Raw genomic sequence first — 19191 nt, forward strand, 5'->3', positions numbered from 1 at the left:
CAGATGCCTTTTCAGGAACCTCCTTTTCTGGAGTTGTCTGAACATGAGGTGTTTCAGTGGGTGTCTGCAGATCTGTATCCTCCACTCTTGAAGGAACAACAGATATGTCTGTACTGGGTTGAGTTCTCTCAACAGGAAACGCTGACTCAGTCGCGAACACTGGTGGAATCATTTCTTGGTGCATAGTTTCTCTGTTCCTTAGATGATCCACATGTCTCCGTATGACTAGGCCTTCCAACTCCACGTGATAAGCTAGAGGTCCAGCCACTTATTTCATCTGGTAACAATTTTGGTCCTTCTCCAAAGTTCTTCACCTTTACCGTTTCTCCCACGGTAAATTTCCTCTCATGACTATGACAGTCATGTCTAGTTTTCTGACTTCCCTAACTCCTTTCCATTGTCCTTCCTAAATTTGGCATTATTATGCTCAGTCTTGTCCTGAGATGGCGTTTCATCAATAATTCTGCAGGTGGGACACCTGTTGTTATGTGAGAGGTGGTCCTGTAATGGAAAAGGAAAGCGTGCTAGCTTGGTTGTTAAGGAATCTCTGGTTAACTTCTTCATGTCAGCCCTGAATGTTTGAACTGCCCTTTCGGCCAGTCCATTTGAGGAAGGGCAGTATGGTGAAGTTTTTATATGAGTGATACCATTGAGGCTGATAAACCACTGAAACTCAGCACTCGTAAATACTGTTCCATTATCACAAACGACCACTTCTGGTAGTCCGTTAGTGGCTTCAAGCTTGCCACATAGCTTGCAACTGTCTCCCCTGGGGCTCTAATTCTTGATTTAAACTTGAACCTTTGCATCATTACTGAGGGTTTTGGTTGGGAATGGCCCTTCACCAGGACCACTAATTCATCAAAATTCCTCAAGTCTGGGGCACTGGGTGCCATCAAACTTCGAATCAAGCCATAAGTCTTATTCCCACATGAACTTAAGACCATAAGACCATAAGACATAGGAGCAGAAATTAGGCCATTCGGCCCATCGAGTCTGCCCCGCCATTCAATCATGGCTGATAAGTTTCTCAACCCCATTCTCCCGCCTTCTCCCCGTAACCTTTGATCCCCTTACCAATCAAGAACCTATCTATCTCGGTCTTAAATACACTCAATGACCTGGCCTCCACAGCCTTCTGTGGCAATGAATTCCATAGATTCACCACTCTCTGGCTAAAGAAGTTTCTCCTCATCTCTGTTCTAATAGGTCTTCCTATTAGAACGCCCACCTCTTCTCTTTCCCTGTAATCTCATTTGCTTGGAAAAAGAACGAGAGATGCTCAATATAGTGGGACCAATCATCCGTTGCTGGATCGAAAGGATCAATTCTTCCGAATTGCAGCATGCTGTGAGGGAATTACTTTGACAATTTGAACGGAACTTTGACTTACAATTGCTGTGCTCCTTGCTTGCTTCTGTTTAACTTGTTTAATCCTTGTCACCAGTTTTTTGGATCCTAGTCACCAGATTGTTGGCTACTGTTGGCAAGCTTGTTGTAAGGGGTGGCGGATTTGGTACTAAGAATAGAGTTGAGTAGCCAACACTTCATAGGTAGAAAAACTGGGCAGAATTTTACAGCCCCGTTTCAGCTGGGACAGGGCCATAAAATGCGGCGGGCCGTTATAAATGCCATTGACGACAGCCGGAACGTAAAATCCCGCTGTCGTAAAATTCTGCCCACTGTGTTTATTTACAGAGGCACTCAGCAGCAATTACACATGTGCTTACACTTCAAACTCTATCTCTACACTACTAACGACTGACTACAGACTACTAACCACAGGGAAAGCCTGTGCTACTCTGCTATTGGATACTAAGATCATGTGATCTTCATTTGTAGCATTATTCTTAAAGGTATATTACACATCAGATTACCGCAGTCCCACCACATGCCAGAGCATGATTGGCTTTCATATTCACCCCCGGCGGCGAGGCTTAATCCCAACATCAATATTTAGCCTAACTATTCACCAATACTCTCTGCTTTTTGTCCCTTAGCAAAATTTGCATCCATGCTGCCAGTCCCTTTAATCTCATGAGTTTTAATTTTGCTTATTAAGTTGTACTTTATCAAACTCCTTTTGAAAGTCCATACATACAACATAAACTGCAGTACCCTCATTAAACTTTTCCATCTCTTTGAGTTATCTCGTCATCTCTCACTATTTCATATCAGGAGACTGCCTACACAGTACAGTGGAACAGTTGTAAACAATATTTGAATCCTAGGAATGCTGCACCTCTTGGAGCTCTATTATACTTGTCACTTTTATTTTCAATGAAGTGCTCAGTTTTGCCTCATTTATAGCAATTCCTGTTGTCCAATTTCAAATTTGCCCCCATAATTCTAAGGCCCATGAATTGGAACATGGTCAGGACAATAATGTGGAACTATTACTTCCATCTGGTAAGTTTTAATAAAGTGCTTGATAATGCAATTGGTTTCAAAAAGATCAAAACATTCTGAATTCTTATTTTTCACTTTAATGAACAGATGCGCAGGTTTTCCATGGAACATGAAGGCTCAGCTTATAGCAAAGAACAAAAAGTTTCAGAGTTCTGATGAAAGATCATCTCGACCTGAAGTGTTAACTCTGCCTCACTCCACAGATGCTGCCTGACCTGTTGAGTATTTCCACCACTTTTTGTTTTCCTTTCAAATTGCCAATTGTTTTATAAATGCAATGGTAAAGCTTTTAAGTCTTAGTTTAAAAAGCAAGTCATTTGCAGAAATGCAAATACAGAAGAGTGAAACCAATTCTGTTTTTCTCTTTAGTCCTAATGTCTAATACTATCTACACTCAAAAAGTTCAAATTGTAGATCTCACGGTACACCCTAAAATCTTATATGGTGAGCCTGTGACAGTCTATCATTCTGCCTGAATTGCATGGTAAAAAATCTGTCATGGTAATCTCAAAGTGCTTCCATTTAAAGAAACAACATTCTGTACGCTTCCACTTGGTTTTCACCTCTCCAATTTGAAACATCCTTTTGGACACAAAGCCTTTTCTTTCTCCGTGAATGGTTGCATAAGTAGAGGATGCCAAAGCCATAAGCACGTAAGTGTATGATTTAGTGAAGTATTGTGAAAATACTCTTCTGAGTAGGCTGTAATTTAGCTTATAAAAAAAACAAGTGACCTGCCTGCTAATGGGGCGGGGGGGGAGGGGGGAAGGGGGGAAGGGGGGGGTGGAATAAAGTCCTTTTGAAGTTTGTTGCTGTCAGAGGAAAGTTGTTGTTCAGCGTAGCACCGTTATTCACAAGTGTCAAGAGTCAATAGAGGGATTATGTGTACTTTGGAATGAAGAATGAAAGATCAGAGGAAGCCTTTAAATTTCAATACAAGATGAAAGGGATAGCTTAGTTTTAAGCAAATATCTATTTTATTTCTAGTTTAATGTCATGTTCCATTAGAAGTCAAGCTTGGAGCTATTTTTACAAGTGACTTTGCGAAGGATTGCTGAATCAAGTTGCAGTTGTGAAGGCAGAATGATTCAATCAATTTGATGAGAAGCATTGCATGTCCTTATATTAGAGTATTATTATTTAAAAATGCTCAACTCAAATAACCAATTAGTTGGCACATTATTTAACTGCTGGGGCCCTGGTTGTCTAGGCTTAGTGGGCAGTAAATTCCTTCGCTTATCAAGACCTTTAACATCCTTGAGAACATTCTTTTAAATGTCTCATCTGTAGAACCCTGGTCACCTCAGCAGCAACAAATCATGATTACATTATTAGCTAGGACCTCCAATTTCAAGCACATTTCAGTCCACAGTCTATTGTCTATTGATGCCAAGACAATTGACATTCAAAATATTAATGTGGCATGACTGAATAGAATGTAACAGAAAAGAGCATGGCTTTCGGTTTACTTTAGCTAAGATTTTCAGAATGGAAAAGCAGCCAGTTTATGACAGAGCAGTGGCACAATGTAATGGAGCATCATTGCATGGTGTATGAGCATTATAGGACATCCACTCATGCTTCCAGTGCCCATGCTACTAAACCCCCTGTCTTAGCTTTGTGGCTACCGGGGCCAGACGTTTGTCTCCCAATGGAGTTGTGAATCGGATCACGGAGCACTGAACATAGTTTCTATTTTCTGAAAAACAATTTCCTGTGCCTTCTTGACCCCACATCATTTTCCTGTGGTCTTTCTGCAGGTTGGGAAGGGCTTTAGTGTAAAATGCAGAGGTCAGGGTCCCCATTCTAAGGACCACAGGCAAATAGTATTTCCTCCCACACACAATTTGCATGTGCTGGTGTGGATTTTTGAAGCCCTAAAATAAAGAATCCCCTTGGAAAGCTTGTGAGCACTGGAGGAAGCCTGCTGAGGAATGGGGAACATTCTGAAAGGTAAGTGTAAATTGTTTTGACACTTTCAACTGTCACTAATAGACGCTGTATTGTAATTTAGATGTGTTGCTAATGTAGGGATTCAACATAGGGATCTGTCTTGCAAAGGCAGGTTGACCATTACATTGACCAGCATTGTGTGATTGTTGTCATGCATTACAGTACTTTTCCAATTGTCAAAAGTGCCATAACACATTAAAAATATAAAAAGAAAATCTCCTGTCAGCCGCTGCTGTTATGTTTTGTGCTGTGATTTAAGTCAACTGATAGTTCTGGCTATTAAAAAAAAACTTTGCTTGTGAAAGTTGCAAAAAATGTCTGTACCTGCTCAATCATTGATTGACAGACATTCTGCCTTGAAAATGGAATTGGGACATAATTCTGTTCTATCAGTTTCAGGCAAAATGTTGGAAGCTTTTGCCATGACAGGGGCTGTAGCCATTATGAATTGTGTTGCTGTGTTTCAAAAGCTGCCAATGGCTTCAGCTCAAGTGGCGGTATATTGATCCAAGAATGACTGAAACTTTTAAGAAACTGTAAAAATAGAATATGCCTTTGATATGGTTTCTTATTTGTTTACAGACCTAATAGGCAGTTAAAGATTACCTTTTTTTTGCACCGGAGTAGCTTTTTTCTTTCCAATATGAATGGTAGTGTATTTGAATTTAGGGTTTTATTAGATTGTTAGAGGTATAATTTTCTTTCCAATGATTTTAAAATAATTTCCATTGCTATTGCAATGAATATCCTGAGGACTATACACGGTGGATATTGGCTGAGTGGCTATGGACAATACATGGAAGCGTGGAGGTAGCATGAGTGATCTGAGGGGGCATGGGGTGGCATTGCAGGTGATTGTGGGGGTTTAGGGTGTGAGGTTTACATGGCCTTTAAATTATATTGGGAGCTGGGCTGCCATGTTGGGGAACCGAGGTAGGCCTTCTAATCAGCCCGCCTCTACACCCTCTCTCCTCACGCACACTACTATGGCTCGCTAAATGCACTGCAAATCTGGACCCTATGTGAAAAGATAAAAATCCCGGGCAAAGTCACACGTGGGTCGGGTGTACATTTTGGAAGGCACTAAAGTGTGCAGGATGGGTTTCCCAAGCCAAAAGGAAAATCCAGCCCCAGGATTTCAAATGCACAGAAGCTTCAAAGCAGGATGGTCACATGGGGCAGAATCTTCGGCTCGGCGAGTGGGGGGCGGGGCCTGCTCACTGAGGCGTAAAATGACGCAGGGTGACGTCAGACGTGTGTCCCGACATCACTGTGCGTCATTTAGATTTTCGGTTCGGCAGGCACACAGCCGAGTACTACACACCCGCCGAACTGCAAAGGCCTATTAAGGGCCCTGGCTGCCTTCGCATCTTTCATGGAGCCTCATCCACGGGCGGGATGAGGTTCCATGAATGATTTTAAATTTTCAGAAAATTTTTTATTAAAATTAATGCACATGTCCCAGCCCATGTGACTGTTTCACATGAGGGGACATGCCATAAAAACATTTTCAACACTTTATTAAACTGTTTAATATGCCTCAGGGAGATTTTTGCGCTCTTTCGCGTGTATGCGTGAAAGAGCGCACTCCCGACTCAGGCAACTCTCCCCGTCCGCACAGGGAGTGCACAGCGCTTCCAGCCGTGCGTCACGCTGGGCGGACCTTAATTGGACCGCCCATGTAAAATGGCAGCTCCCAGCCGATCAGGAGCGCCGATCAGCTGCGTGCCCACCTGCGCCCGGCCCTGCACAACCCCACCGATGGGGAGAAAATTCTCCCCATGGCCACAATTGAACCTGGGTCACCAGCAAAAGGAAAAGTAAATAACTTTAAAATGAAAGATACATGCTAGCGTAAATAAACACGGAAACAATAGCCAGTATGTATTATCAAATACAGTGTGAATTAACAAGTAGGGAACAATGGATTATCTAGATACCAGCCTGTAACCTATGGGACAGCTGAGATTCATGGGATGAAAGTCTCCTCTGCCTGCTAATCGTGCAAATCTTACATGAAATGAGATTGAGCTGACTCAATCAAGTGAGCAGTGATTTTCAGCACAATTTTATCCTTAATTCAGCTCTAACTGGCAATTCCATGCCACGGTATTGGAAATAGAAAAAAATGTCACAGTGATGCAAGATAGTAATGTTAGAAGATTGGAGCTAAGGCATTTCATTTTGTCAGAGCGGAGGCAACTTTACTCTACTTTGGTTCTACTGTACCTGATGTAGGAGTGCTTGATGCTGACATTGGGGCATAGAGTGGGAAAAACTGAACTGTCCAGCAGTAACTTTTACGAGCAGAAAGAAAAATCAGAAAGAAAAAAGTGGCAAATACACAAAATCTGTATTAATATTTAAGTAAATTACCAAAGTGGAAGCCATTGGAAATTAATTAATCACAGGTTCGCAGGGATAAAATGGTTAGAGCCATTATATGTTTTGATGCAATCCTGAGTATAATAGCAGATCTTATATAACATTGCCCATGGATAGTCTGGGATAAAACATATTGTTGTGCTTTCTAGCTGTTTATCTGACCTATCCCTTTATCACTATTGCACATGTACTCAAGTGGGAAAAATCCTGGTCAAATGAACAAATGCAAGTAATTTCAGTAACTTGTAGAAAATTAAGGTCATTCAGAGGGAAATTGATTGTTGCTTATAATTTTTCAGACTCCAGGTCAATGACTGGCTTTTGAAGATTACTTTCCATCAAACAGTAACACTTTCAGAACTGGCATTTTGAACCATGACAGATATTCATTAGATTTGAGACTTTAAAACCAATTTAAGACTTCACATAAATAGGAGTATGTTAAGTGAACCTCAAAACCACACCCTAAAAAGGGAAACAAAGCAATGTGAACAGTCATTTTTTTGATCCAGGTCACCTTGTGTTCAGGACAACTAGGTAAACATGACGATCTAACCTGTCCTCTGAAAAGGGAATGCTGCAGGTTCCTACTAAAATGATAAGTTTGTAAAATGTACTTACCTGCATGTGGAGCTGATTTTCCAGCCCTACACATTAAAATATCGGTGGCCTTCTTAGCCTATATGTTATAATACTCCCTTCAGCCTTCAGCCTTCATTGAATTACATAAAATAAATGTATTTTTATTATTATTGATCTCAGAGAACATTACCTTCTTTATATTGACATGGATATACCAGAGTCATCTCTTCTGGATTGCAAACCAAGTAAATTTGAAATGCAAATCTCCTGATACTGCCCAAATAAAAATCTCACGCCTCAACTATATCTCATTTATAGTACAAAAAGAACAGACAGCTTCATTTGCTTCAATCTATTTCATGTACTAAATTGCAAAGTTCTGAACTGGCCAGAATTCATACCTACCCTCAACCCAAAATCAGACCAACTCAAAGGCACACATGCAGGATGGACTTCATTCCCAAATCCTGGTCTCCAAAACTGTTGATTACCGAGACTTGGCTACCCCCACCTGCTTGTAACTACCTTGATCTCCGGTGCAGTGGTTTTTCTCTTATTACCATTTTCTGCTGCTTCTTCCAGGAGTGGAAAGCAGAACGAAGGAGTGGAAATCAAGTAACTTGCATGTTGTCCACATATACAACTAGTGCATGAGCACATTGTGTCAATTAAGTTAGTGGACAGTCAGCTTGAAGTAAGTGTTGGACAGAATTCCTTTCTCAAAGTGTGATAAATATTTGGAATAATCAATGCGACAGGTAGACAGTTAATGTTTCAGGCATAAACCTTGTGGTAACGTTTTAACAAAAGGTCAAACCCAAAATCAATACATTTCTCCTTCTAAATGTCAATAGGTCTACTAAGTATTTCCAGCCTTTTCTTTTAAAATTCCACTCCATGCTTGGTAATAGATCCGTTCCACTAGATTTACCATGCTCTGTTTCATATTGTGAGACAGATGCTGTCAGCCAGTTGATTAATATAAGTATGTAAACTGGCCGAAGATGGTGTGATAAACAGCTAACACAATATTTTGCATAATTTTAATCAGAACTGCTTTTATACTTAATTAACTTTTTTCACTGCACATACTGGTAAGAGATGTCATGCTGGGAAAGAAAATACTTAATTGTTGGATTTCACTGCTTTAGCTGAAAGCAGAATCTTGATCTGGGGTCTCAAATTTCATGACCATCCCAGTGCACTCCTGCCATAACTCTGACAGGAGCATGGTCGAATGGCTGCAGGTTAAGCCAAGACACAGTGTATCTGGGTCCTGGCCTGTGTTCAAATTCCTGAATAGCTTTATAAGGAGTAAAGCCTCACCCCACCCTTTACATGGCCAGTGGAACGGAGAGAGTGGAAGTAGGAAGGGTCTGGTATCTGGGGCTTCTATTAGGAGTTCCTGCAAATTTGATCAGTCAGGAGCCTGGTGCAAGAAAGAAGATGTATACTTCCCTCAGAATTTATAGGAGTGGGGCCCAACTTGAAGCTCTAGGTTTTGGTCATGGTTCCTTGGGTCTGTAAAGACAGACACAATTTCACAATTTCTCTTTCATATTGACCATATTAACCTTCTTCCAAAGGCAGCAGGTGTTAGACTTTCTGCTCTGCGTTGGCCTGCAAACATCAAAGTTGATCCTGAGTAACTCAAACATGCAGCACGGTTATTCAAAATGATGGATCCTCCCAGGACCCTGCATATTCCTGGATGGTCAATGCTGAAGTTTCCCAGCTGGTGGAATCCTAATGTTATTAATGGAATCGCTGCCCAAAGACTCTCAGGGCCCTGAGGTTTATGTTCAATTTTGGAACACTTTACGTGGCCTAGAACACTTTAAAAGGTCTTATCATAAGTTAAGATCAATTCTGTTGCCACAGTGGCAATTATCATACCCCAAAACTGCTAGTTAATCTTAGTTTAAATTAGAATAAAATACTTTTTGTTTGTTCATTGTGTTACTGAATGCTCCTCTGTTTAAGATAAAATGTGATTGATAAAGTGTCTTGCTTAGTCTTCAGACACCATCTCCTTTAAATGATTGCCCTTTTAAAGACATAAGATTAAATTCTTTAATCTGGAATTTTAATTAGATTTCCATTTCACTTTTTCAGTGAAGCAGGTTATTACTTGTTTTGTTAAACGTGTTTTATCCTCCAGAATAAAGACAGCAGCAGCAGGAGAGAAATGGTGATTTTTAACATTTATAAATCATTGTGTCACTCCTGACCAATCAGGGGTGATATTTAATGCTATGAGAGTAGGTTGTCAAATTGTTGATAGATGCCATTAATTTAATCTTGAACAGCATGTGTAGAAATTATTCATAAAAGAGAAACGAAACGCTCAGCTTCATTATACCATAATGTAATATTCTTTTCCTCAGTGTCCCTTCACAGGCCATGCCAGACTAACAAATCAAGCATGTGCACTGATTAAAAAATGTGTTTGATTATCAAACCCCAACGATTGCTTGTGTGGAAAGGGAATTGTCATACAGAAAACGGTATCGAACTTATAGAATGGACACCCAGAAGGAGGCCATTCAGCTCGTTGTGTTCCTGCTGGCTGTCTGCAAGAACAACTTAGCTATTCCCACTCAACTGCCCTTCCCCAATAGATCTGCAAATTTTCCAACTTCACGTGTTTTTTCCCTTTTGAGAGCCACGATTGAACCTTCCTCCCTAACATTTTTAGGTGGTATATTCCAGATACTAACCACTTGCTGTGGTTATGAAGTCCATTTTTTCCTGTGTCCTCGTGTGCTAAATTAGCAGGCTATGGAGATTATAACACTTAACATACAGAATGTTCCACTGCTTGTTACATTTTTTCCTGCCCAGTAACAAGGGCGGGACACTCTTGGAGTGTTTTGATGGGTCAGTTCAAGGGTCAATGAGCAATCAGTTTTTAAGTCAGTCAGTCAGCCAATAAATGTCCCAGGTGAGGGACGAAGACAAGGGACATCAACTGGTCCCAGTTACGTTAAAAAAAAGGAGCAGACAAGCTTGCTCCAAGTTAGTGAAAAGACTGCTGGGAGCAAACTTTAAGTGAAGTGGGCTCGAGAGAAGTCCGGAAGATCCACAAAGGCAGCCGAAGGTTGGTGACTCCATGCTGTGGGCCGTTGGGGCAAAGTACCCTTTTGGAGCAGTGGTGTTCTGCTTGGCGTGGCCGAAGATCTGAAATTGTGCTTGTAAGTTTATGCTTGAGTGTACTCGGAAATCCAGGAGAACATAATCTCGGAAGGCGAAATTGAAACCCTACGAGGTGAGCTGTCGTTGAAGGTGGCTGAGGTGGAGTTACTTTGGAGAGATTTCCATGATGAGGTCTTCGAAGTTGAAGACTGGAAACCCTCGTGAGAGAGACAAAGTTTCAATGAGATTGATTGACTCACAGTATGATTAACATCTGGGTGGGTTGTTGAGAAATCCATAGAATCTGTTTTGGTCGCATATGTCATTTATTGTGTAGTGTGGTGTGTCCACCCACAGTTTGCCTGTTAATTCACATGTACCTCATATTTATCCTGAATATTAGAGTACAAGATATATGTTGTAAATTGTTTTATTTTTCTGAACTTTTATAGTAACATTTATTTTTGTATGTTCAAAACCCGTGGAATCTTGTGGCTTTATTCACTTAGTAACTATTTTAAATTTCAAACTTTGTCTCCTTTAAACAAAATGTTATTGGTCACTAACCTGCTCTCCCCCACAACCTTGGGTCTGGCCAAGGATCGTAACATTATGTAAAAACATTTTTCCTCATGTCGCCAAAGGTTATTTTGCCATTCACCTTATATCAGTGTCCTTTGATATTCGACCCTTCTGTCAATGGGAACAATTTCTTTCTATCTACTCTGTCTAGGCACCTCGTGATTTTTAACACCTCAATCAAACCTCTTCTCAATCTTCTCTTTTCTTTTTTTTATTCCTACTAGCAGTATTTAAATGTTCATAGAAAGAGCTTCTTAGTTGTCTATCTCTTCTCATACTCTTTCTTAGCATTTTTAACTTAGAGTGTTCCTTGATCTTTTCCATGGCTAGCATAAATTCTATAATACTATGGTCACTGCTCACCAAATGTTCCCCTACTGACAGTAAATCCACTTGACCCAATTCATTCCCCCGAATTAGATCGAGCAATGCCTCCTTCCTTGTTGGGTCAGCAACTAAAGAAAAATCTCTGACTTATTTTTCCTCTTTCCCTCTGATCTTTCAAAATTCACCCTGGTTCTCACTTGTATTATAAACCTGACATAGGAACATAAGAAATAGGAGCTGGAGTAGACCGCATAGCCCATCGAGCCTGCTCCACTATTCAATATGATCATGGTTGATCTTCAGCTCCATTTTCCCTCCCATTCCCCATAGCCTTTAATTCTCTGAGAGATCAAAGATCTGTCTGTTCCAGCCTTAAATGTATTCAGTGATGGAGCATCCACAACCCTCTGGGGTAGAGAATTCCAAAGATTTACAATCATTTGAACGAAGAAATTTCTCCTCATCTCAGTCCAAAATAATTGGCCCCTTATCTTGAGACTAAGACTCAAGTGTTGTAGATTCCCTGACCAATGGAGATAATCTCTCAGCATCCACCCTATCAAGCCCCTTTAGAGTTTGGTAGGTTTCAATGAGACCACCTCTCATTCTTCTAAACCACTCAGAATATAAACCCAATTTACCCCGCCTCTCATCATAGGACAATCCTGTCATTCCAGGGACCAATAGTGAACATTCCCTGTATCACCTTCAATGCATGTATATCCCTTCTTAATATGGAGACCATAACTGCAGACAGTACTCCAGATGCGGTCTCACCAAAACCCTGCGCAACTGAAGCAAGATTTCTTTGTTCTTGTACTCCAATGCCCTTGCAATTAAGGACAATATGCTATTTGCCTTCCTAATTGCCTGCTGCATCTGCGTGTTAACTTTCTGTGTTCCATGTACAATCACACCCATGCTGCTTTGAACACCAACACTTACAAGTTTCTCAACTTTTAAAATATATTCTGCTTTTTTTATTCTTACAACCAAAGTGAATAACTTCACACTTCCCCAGATTAACTCCATCCACCATCTTGTTTCCCACTCACCTAACCTGTCTATATCTCTTTACAGCCTCTCTGTGCCCTCCCTACAGCTTACCTTTCCACTTAGCTTGAAACCTGTCCTAGACACACTTTTTCTGCATCATCTTACTCTCTATTTCTTTTGCCATCCAGGGAGCTCTGGTTTTGGTTGCCCTTACTTTCCCCCTTATGTGAATATAATCTCAACTACGCCCAAATTATCTCTCTTTAAAGGCAGCCCATTGTTCTGCTACCATTTTGCCTGCTAATCTTGGATTCCATTTTACTTGGACCAGATCTTTTCTTACCCCACTGAATTTGGCTCTCCTCCAATTAGTTATTTTTACCTTAGAGTGTTCCTTGATCTTGTCCATGGCTAACCTAGACCCTACAATATTATGATCACTGCTCACTAAATGTTCGCTGATTGACACTTAATCCACTTGACCCACATCATTCCCCTGAACCAGATCCAGCAATCCCTTCTTTCTTGTTGGGCTAGCAACATAATAATCAATAAAATTTCCCTGAACACTTCAGAAATGCTTGCTCTCTCTCCTTTACACGATCACTATCCCAGTTCGTATTAGAAAATTGAAGTTCTCCACTATGAATACTCTGTAGTTTTGACACCTCTTTGCCTGCAAATTTGCTTCTTTATACTCCTTTATTATGGTCACAAAGAAAATATCAAATGTAACATTTCTTTATGTTGCAAGTGACAGTTTAGATATATTTGTCATGGGGCAGAATTTTTAGGTCGACAAGTGGGTGTGATTGGCGGAGCTGGGATCGGCTGGGGAACAGACCGCTGACTGTGATTGGCCTCCGACCGCGATTTCATGCTGGCTGGCCAGCAACGTGAAATGCGGGCTGAGACGCTCAGCATTGCCGGGATGAGGGCAGGCACTGACGTTAGTGCAGGAGAGGCCGAGCGCTGACAGAAAGCACCCTGAAGGCAGAGAGTTGCCTTCATGGCACAAGATGAGGTAGAGCATGCTCCAAGGTTCTCAGGCACTGCACTGGAGGCCTTGGTAGAGGAGATGCAAAGAAGGATCAAAGAGCTGTATCCGCAGTGGGCTGGCAATCTTTCAGACAAAAGCTCAGAATGCAGTGGAAGTATACAGCTGTGGAACGTAATGCCAAGAGACAAGGCCTGGGGACATGGATGCAGTGCCACAAAAAATTCCAATGATAGGGAAAAATTGTTCCCGCTCGTGAAAGGATCAACAACGAGGGGGCACAGGTTTAAATTAATTAGTAAAAGAAGCAATAATGATGAGAGGAAAACCTTTTTCATGCAGTGAGTGGTTAGGATCTGGAATGCTGTGCCTAAGAGTGTGGTGGAGTAAGGTTCAATGGAAGCATTCAAAAGGAAATTAGACTGTTATCTAAAAAGGAAGAATGTACGGGGTGAAGGCGGGAGAATTAAATTAGGTGAGTTGCTCAGTCAGAGAGCTGGTGCAGACATGGTAGGCCAAATGACCTCCTCCTGTGCCATACCAATTCTGTAATTCTGTGGTTCTAAGTGATTAGATTTTGCAAATTCATCTTCAAATGCCATGTCTCCCTCACTGCACTACTTGCCTTAATGCACCACACCTTCATCCTCACTTTCCTACGATCTCTATCAATCAGCACTTAACTAAAATTCATAGCTACACTTTACTCTCTTAGCACTGGCACTGCTAAAAGCCTGAGACTCACATCTCACAGCTTGCACACACTGCCAGCTAATTAACCATGACAGCCACATCACTCATATAGATAGCACCACATTCATAGGAACATAGGACTTAAGAGCAGGTGTAGGCCATTCAGCCCTCTAAGCCTGCTCTGCTATTCAATAAGATCATGGCTGATCTGATCGGGGTCTCAACTCCACTTCCCTACCTTCCCTCTATAATCCTTGACTCCCTTGTCTATCAAAAATCCATCTATCTCAGCCTTGAATAAATTCAATGAAACAGTCCCCGCTGCTCTCTGAGGCGGAGAATTCCACATACGACCCTCTGAGAGAAAACAAAAATTCTCATCTCCATATTAAAAGGGAGACTGCTTATTCTTAAACTGTGTCCCCTGGTTCTAGCCTCCGCCACAAGAGGAAACATCCTCCAGGTATCCACCCTATCAAGTTCCTTTAAGATTTTATGGGCAGAATTTTATGAGTCGGCGAGCAGGGGCGGGGCCCACTCGCCGATGTGTAAAATGAAGCTCCCGATGTCACTGTGCCCGATTTAAATTTTCAGGAAGGCGGGAGCACAGCAAAATCAGCTGCGCGCCCGCTGACCTGTCAATGGCCAATTGAGGTCAATTAAGTAAAGGACCTGCCCGTCCAACCTTAAGGTTGGCGGGCAGGCCATGAGCCCAGGCGGGAACTAGAAAAAACATGAAACCTCATCCACAGGCGGGATGAGGTTTCGTACAGGCTTTAAAAAATGTTAATAAAGATTTTGTAAAAATTATGGACATGCCCTAACTCACGTGACATTGTCACATGAGGGGATATGTTAGGGAAATTTTATTTTTCTATTTTTATCTTTTTTTACATGTACAGCTGATCTCCCTGAGGCAGCACTTAGCCTCAGCAAGATGAGTGCGTTCTTTTGTGCGCATGCACAAAAAAGCGCACTCTCGATTTTGGGAATCCCCCGCCTGCACAGGGAGCTCAGTGCGGACGTCACACTGGGCGGGCTTTAATTGTCCCGCCCACGTAAAATGGCGGCGCGCCTCCAATCGGGGGCACCGATCGGAAGCGCGCCTGTAGCCGCCAGCCCATCAACCTCCCCCTCAATGGGGGGAAAATTCAGCCCTATATGTTTCAATAAGATCGCCTCTCAGTCTTCTAAACTCCAGTGGATATCACAGAATCACAGAATTGTTATGGTGTAGAAGGAGGCCATTCAGCCCATCATGTCTGCACTGGCTATCTGAGCATTTTAACTTAGTGCCAATCTCCTGCCTTTTTCCCCGTAACCTTGCACATTGTTTCTATTTAAATAACCATCCAATGCTCTCTTAAATGCCTCAATTGAACCTGCCTCCACCACACTTCCAGGCAGTGCATTCCAAACCCCAAGTACTCGCTATGTGAAAAAGCTTTTTCTCACCTTGCATTGGGTATAAACTCAATCTGTTCAACCTTTCTTCATAGGTAATCCATTCACCCCAAGGATGAGTCGAGTGAACCCTCTCTGTACTGCTTCTAACACAATTATATCCTTTTCCAAATAAGGATACCAATACTGTGTACAGTATTCCAGATGTGGTCTCACCAATACCCTGTTCAGCTGCAATAAAACTTCCCTACTTTTATATTCCGTTCCCCTTGCAATAAATGTCAACATTCCATTTGCCTTCCTAATCATTTGCTGTACGTGCATGCTAACTTTTTGTGCCTCATGTACTTGGATACCCAGATCCCTCTGTGCCACCGATTTCTGCAATCTCTCTCCATTTAAATAGTATATAACTTTCCATTCATTCTGCCAAAATGTTCACATTTTCACACATTATACGCCATCTATCAAATTTTTTCCCATTCAATTAACATATCATTTTGTGGGCTCTCTGCCTCCTCTTGACAACTTACTTTCCAACCTACCTTGTGTCATCGGCAAATTTAGTTACCATGCATTTCGCCCTTTCATCCAAATCATTGATGTAGATTGTAAATAGTTGAGGTCCCAGCACTGATCCCTGTGGCACTCCACTAGTAACAGCTTGCCAACCCAAAAAAGACCCATTAATCCTACTTTCTGCTTCCTGTTAGCTAACCAATTTTTTATATCATGTTAATAATTTACCCCCTGCACCATGTGCTCTTATTTTGTTTAGTAATCTTTCATGTGGCACCTTATTAAATGTCTTTTGGAAATACAGGTATATCACATCTACAGGTTCCCCTCTATCTACCTTATTTTTTACTTCCTTAAAAAACACTTATAAATTAGAAGAACATGGTTTACCTTTCATCAAACCCACCGCCTCTACCCCCTAGAAGGACAAGAGCAGCAGATGCATGGGAACACCACCACCAGCAAGTCCCCTCCAAGTCACACACCATCCTGACTTGGAACTATGGGGGTGCATTTTACAGGAGGCGGGGGGCAGCGGACAACTTGCCCACCCTCCGGAAGTGAAGTCAGCATGCAGCCATCACATTTCATGCCAGCCTGCCCCACAGCCATAATGCCCTGCAGGCAGGCTTCACGAGGGCAATATGGGACTTCCTCCCATCACTGGGGAGGAAGTACTGAGCTCTGGAGCTGTTGGCGCATCCGATTGGCTGGCAGCTCCATCATTTCCGGCAGCACCAAGAGCACATTAGTTGCTGCTGCCGGGACTGCAAGAAGAGGTGGTAAGTCGGGGGTCTTGGGCAGGGAGGTTTTTGGCAGATTAGGAAGGGGGCAGATGTTGGGTTTAAGGCTGCGGGGGGTTAGGGAGAAATGGGGGAGGTTCAATCTTAGGGGGAGCCACCCCTCGATTAGCAAAGGGCAGCACTCGAAGATCGAAGCCCCCCATTCCTTCCTGCCCTTTGAGAAGTACATTTAAAAAATCAGGCTACCTATTCCCACCTGGCTGCCCACACCAAACATTTTATGGCGTTGGCAGCATATTGTCAGAGTCAATTGGCTTGGTGACAAGGCTGTTTCTTCACTGTCACTGGGTCAAAATCCTGGAACTCCCTTCCAAACAGCACTGTGCGTGTTCCCACATCACATGGACTGCAGAAATTCAAGAAGGCAGCTCACCACCACCTTCTCAAGGGCAAGTAGGGGTGGGCAATAAATGTTGGCCTAGCCAGTGACACCCACATTCCATGAACAAAAAAAAAGTGTTGACTTTGCTCAGTCACATTATTATTTTCTAAGTATCCTGCTAGACCTCCTTAATAATGGATTCTAGCAATTTCCTGATGACAGATTTGGGCTAACTGGCCTTTAGTTCCTTGCATTCAGCCTCATTCTTTTCTTGAATAAAGGTGTTACATTAGCAATTCCCCATCTGCTGGGACCCTTCCAGAATTTAAGGAATTTTGGAAGATTATAACCAATGTATCTACTATCTCTGCAGCCACTTCTTTTAAGACATCAGGATGCAGGCCTTCTATTCCTGGGGACTTGTCAGTCTTTAGGTTTAGTCGTTTTCCCAGCACCTTTTCCCTGGTGATGATGATAGTTTTAATTTCCTCCCTCCCGTTCAGTTTTTGATTTTCAAGTGTCTTTGGGAAGTTTTCTAAATCTTCTACAGTGAAGACAGACACAAAATATCTGTTTAACGCCTATGTCATTTCTTTGCTTTCCATTACAATTCGCCAGACTCGCCCTCTAAAGGACGAGCACCAGCTTTAGTTACACTTTTCCTATTTAAATACTTGTAGAAACTCTTTTTATGTTACTGGCTAGCTTTCTCTCATTCTCAATTTTCTCCCTTTTTTTCAGTTGTTCTTTGCTGATTCTTAAAATTTGACCAATCTTCTGACCTACCACTATTCTTTGCGGATTTGTACAGTGCTTCTTTCAATTTGATACAATCCTTAACTTCATTATTCAGCCACAGATGATGCATCCTTCTCAAAAAATCATTATTTTTCATTGGGATAAATCTTTGCTGAGAGTTATTAAATATTTCCTTAAATATTTCTGCCACTGCACCTCTACTGTCCTACATTTTAAACTAGTTTCCCAGTTCACTCTGCTTTCATTCCTTTATAATTACCTTTGTTTAGGTTAAAACACTGGACTTAGACCCACACTTCACCTCTTTAAACTGAACATGAAATTCTATTGTCTTATGATCTCTGTCACCTAAAGGTTCCTTTACCATGAGGCTATTGATTAATCCTGTCTCATTGCTCACTCCCAGGTCCAGAATAGCTTGCTCCCTGGATGGCTCTAGAATGGACTGCTCTAAGATATTGTCCCGAATACACTCTATGAACTAATTTTCCAGCACACCTTTGCCAACCTGATTCTTCTAATCTACGTGTAGATTAAAGTCACCCATGCTTATTGCAGCACTTTCCTTACATGCCCAATGTTGTTCTTCTTGTATACTCTGTCCTATAGCATAACTACCGTTAGGAGGCCTATGAACTACAATGCTTCGATTTATAAATTTGGTTTGGAATGTTTACTTTGCGCTGGCTTTTATTTTTGCATGTTGACTAAAAAGACGCTGTGATGTGCAAGGATTGAGGGAATGGACAGTATTGGATTGCTAGTGAATGGGGAATTGGGATGAGTTTCCTACTATCACAGTCGGGCAACTTGTTCACTGACAGTCTGGCCAAAAATGGCTTTATAGGTTTCCTCTTTCCTTCCTCTTTCTCCTCTTCCTGCTGCTACTTCTCCTCCTCCTCTGTGTGTTACTGTATAGCTGATGGCAAGAGCTGTCTCCTCATTATGACATGATAGCATGGGAAGGCCACCATGAATCTTGACACCCAGCAGAAGGACAGCAGAGCTCCTCCAGAAAGGTCCAAGCAGTGGAAGCATTGTTTAAAGCAGGCCAACTGTCTGCTTTACAGCATTTTGTGCAGCAACGTGGCTTTTGTCATATGCATGCTGTCGGCATCTGCTTGGGCTGTGCACTGCAGTCTTTAGCCATGTCATCTGTGGATAGTTCTTGTCTCTCTGTAGTCACCCTCTTGTTTGTCATGGGGCTCAAAAGCAAATGGAGCATGAATTACCTCAGAATGAAGGTGTCATGACTGTTGCCACATGTGGTGCCCTGGAAGTGATGTCTGTACAGTCAACGGTACCTTGTATCATGGGGAAGCCTG

The sequence above is a fragment of the Cetorhinus maximus genome, chromosome 11 (assembly GCF_964194155.1).
Source record: "Cetorhinus maximus chromosome 11, sCetMax3.hap1.1, whole genome shotgun sequence".
Classification (NCBI taxonomy): domain Eukaryota; kingdom Metazoa; phylum Chordata; class Chondrichthyes; order Lamniformes; family Cetorhinidae; genus Cetorhinus; species Cetorhinus maximus.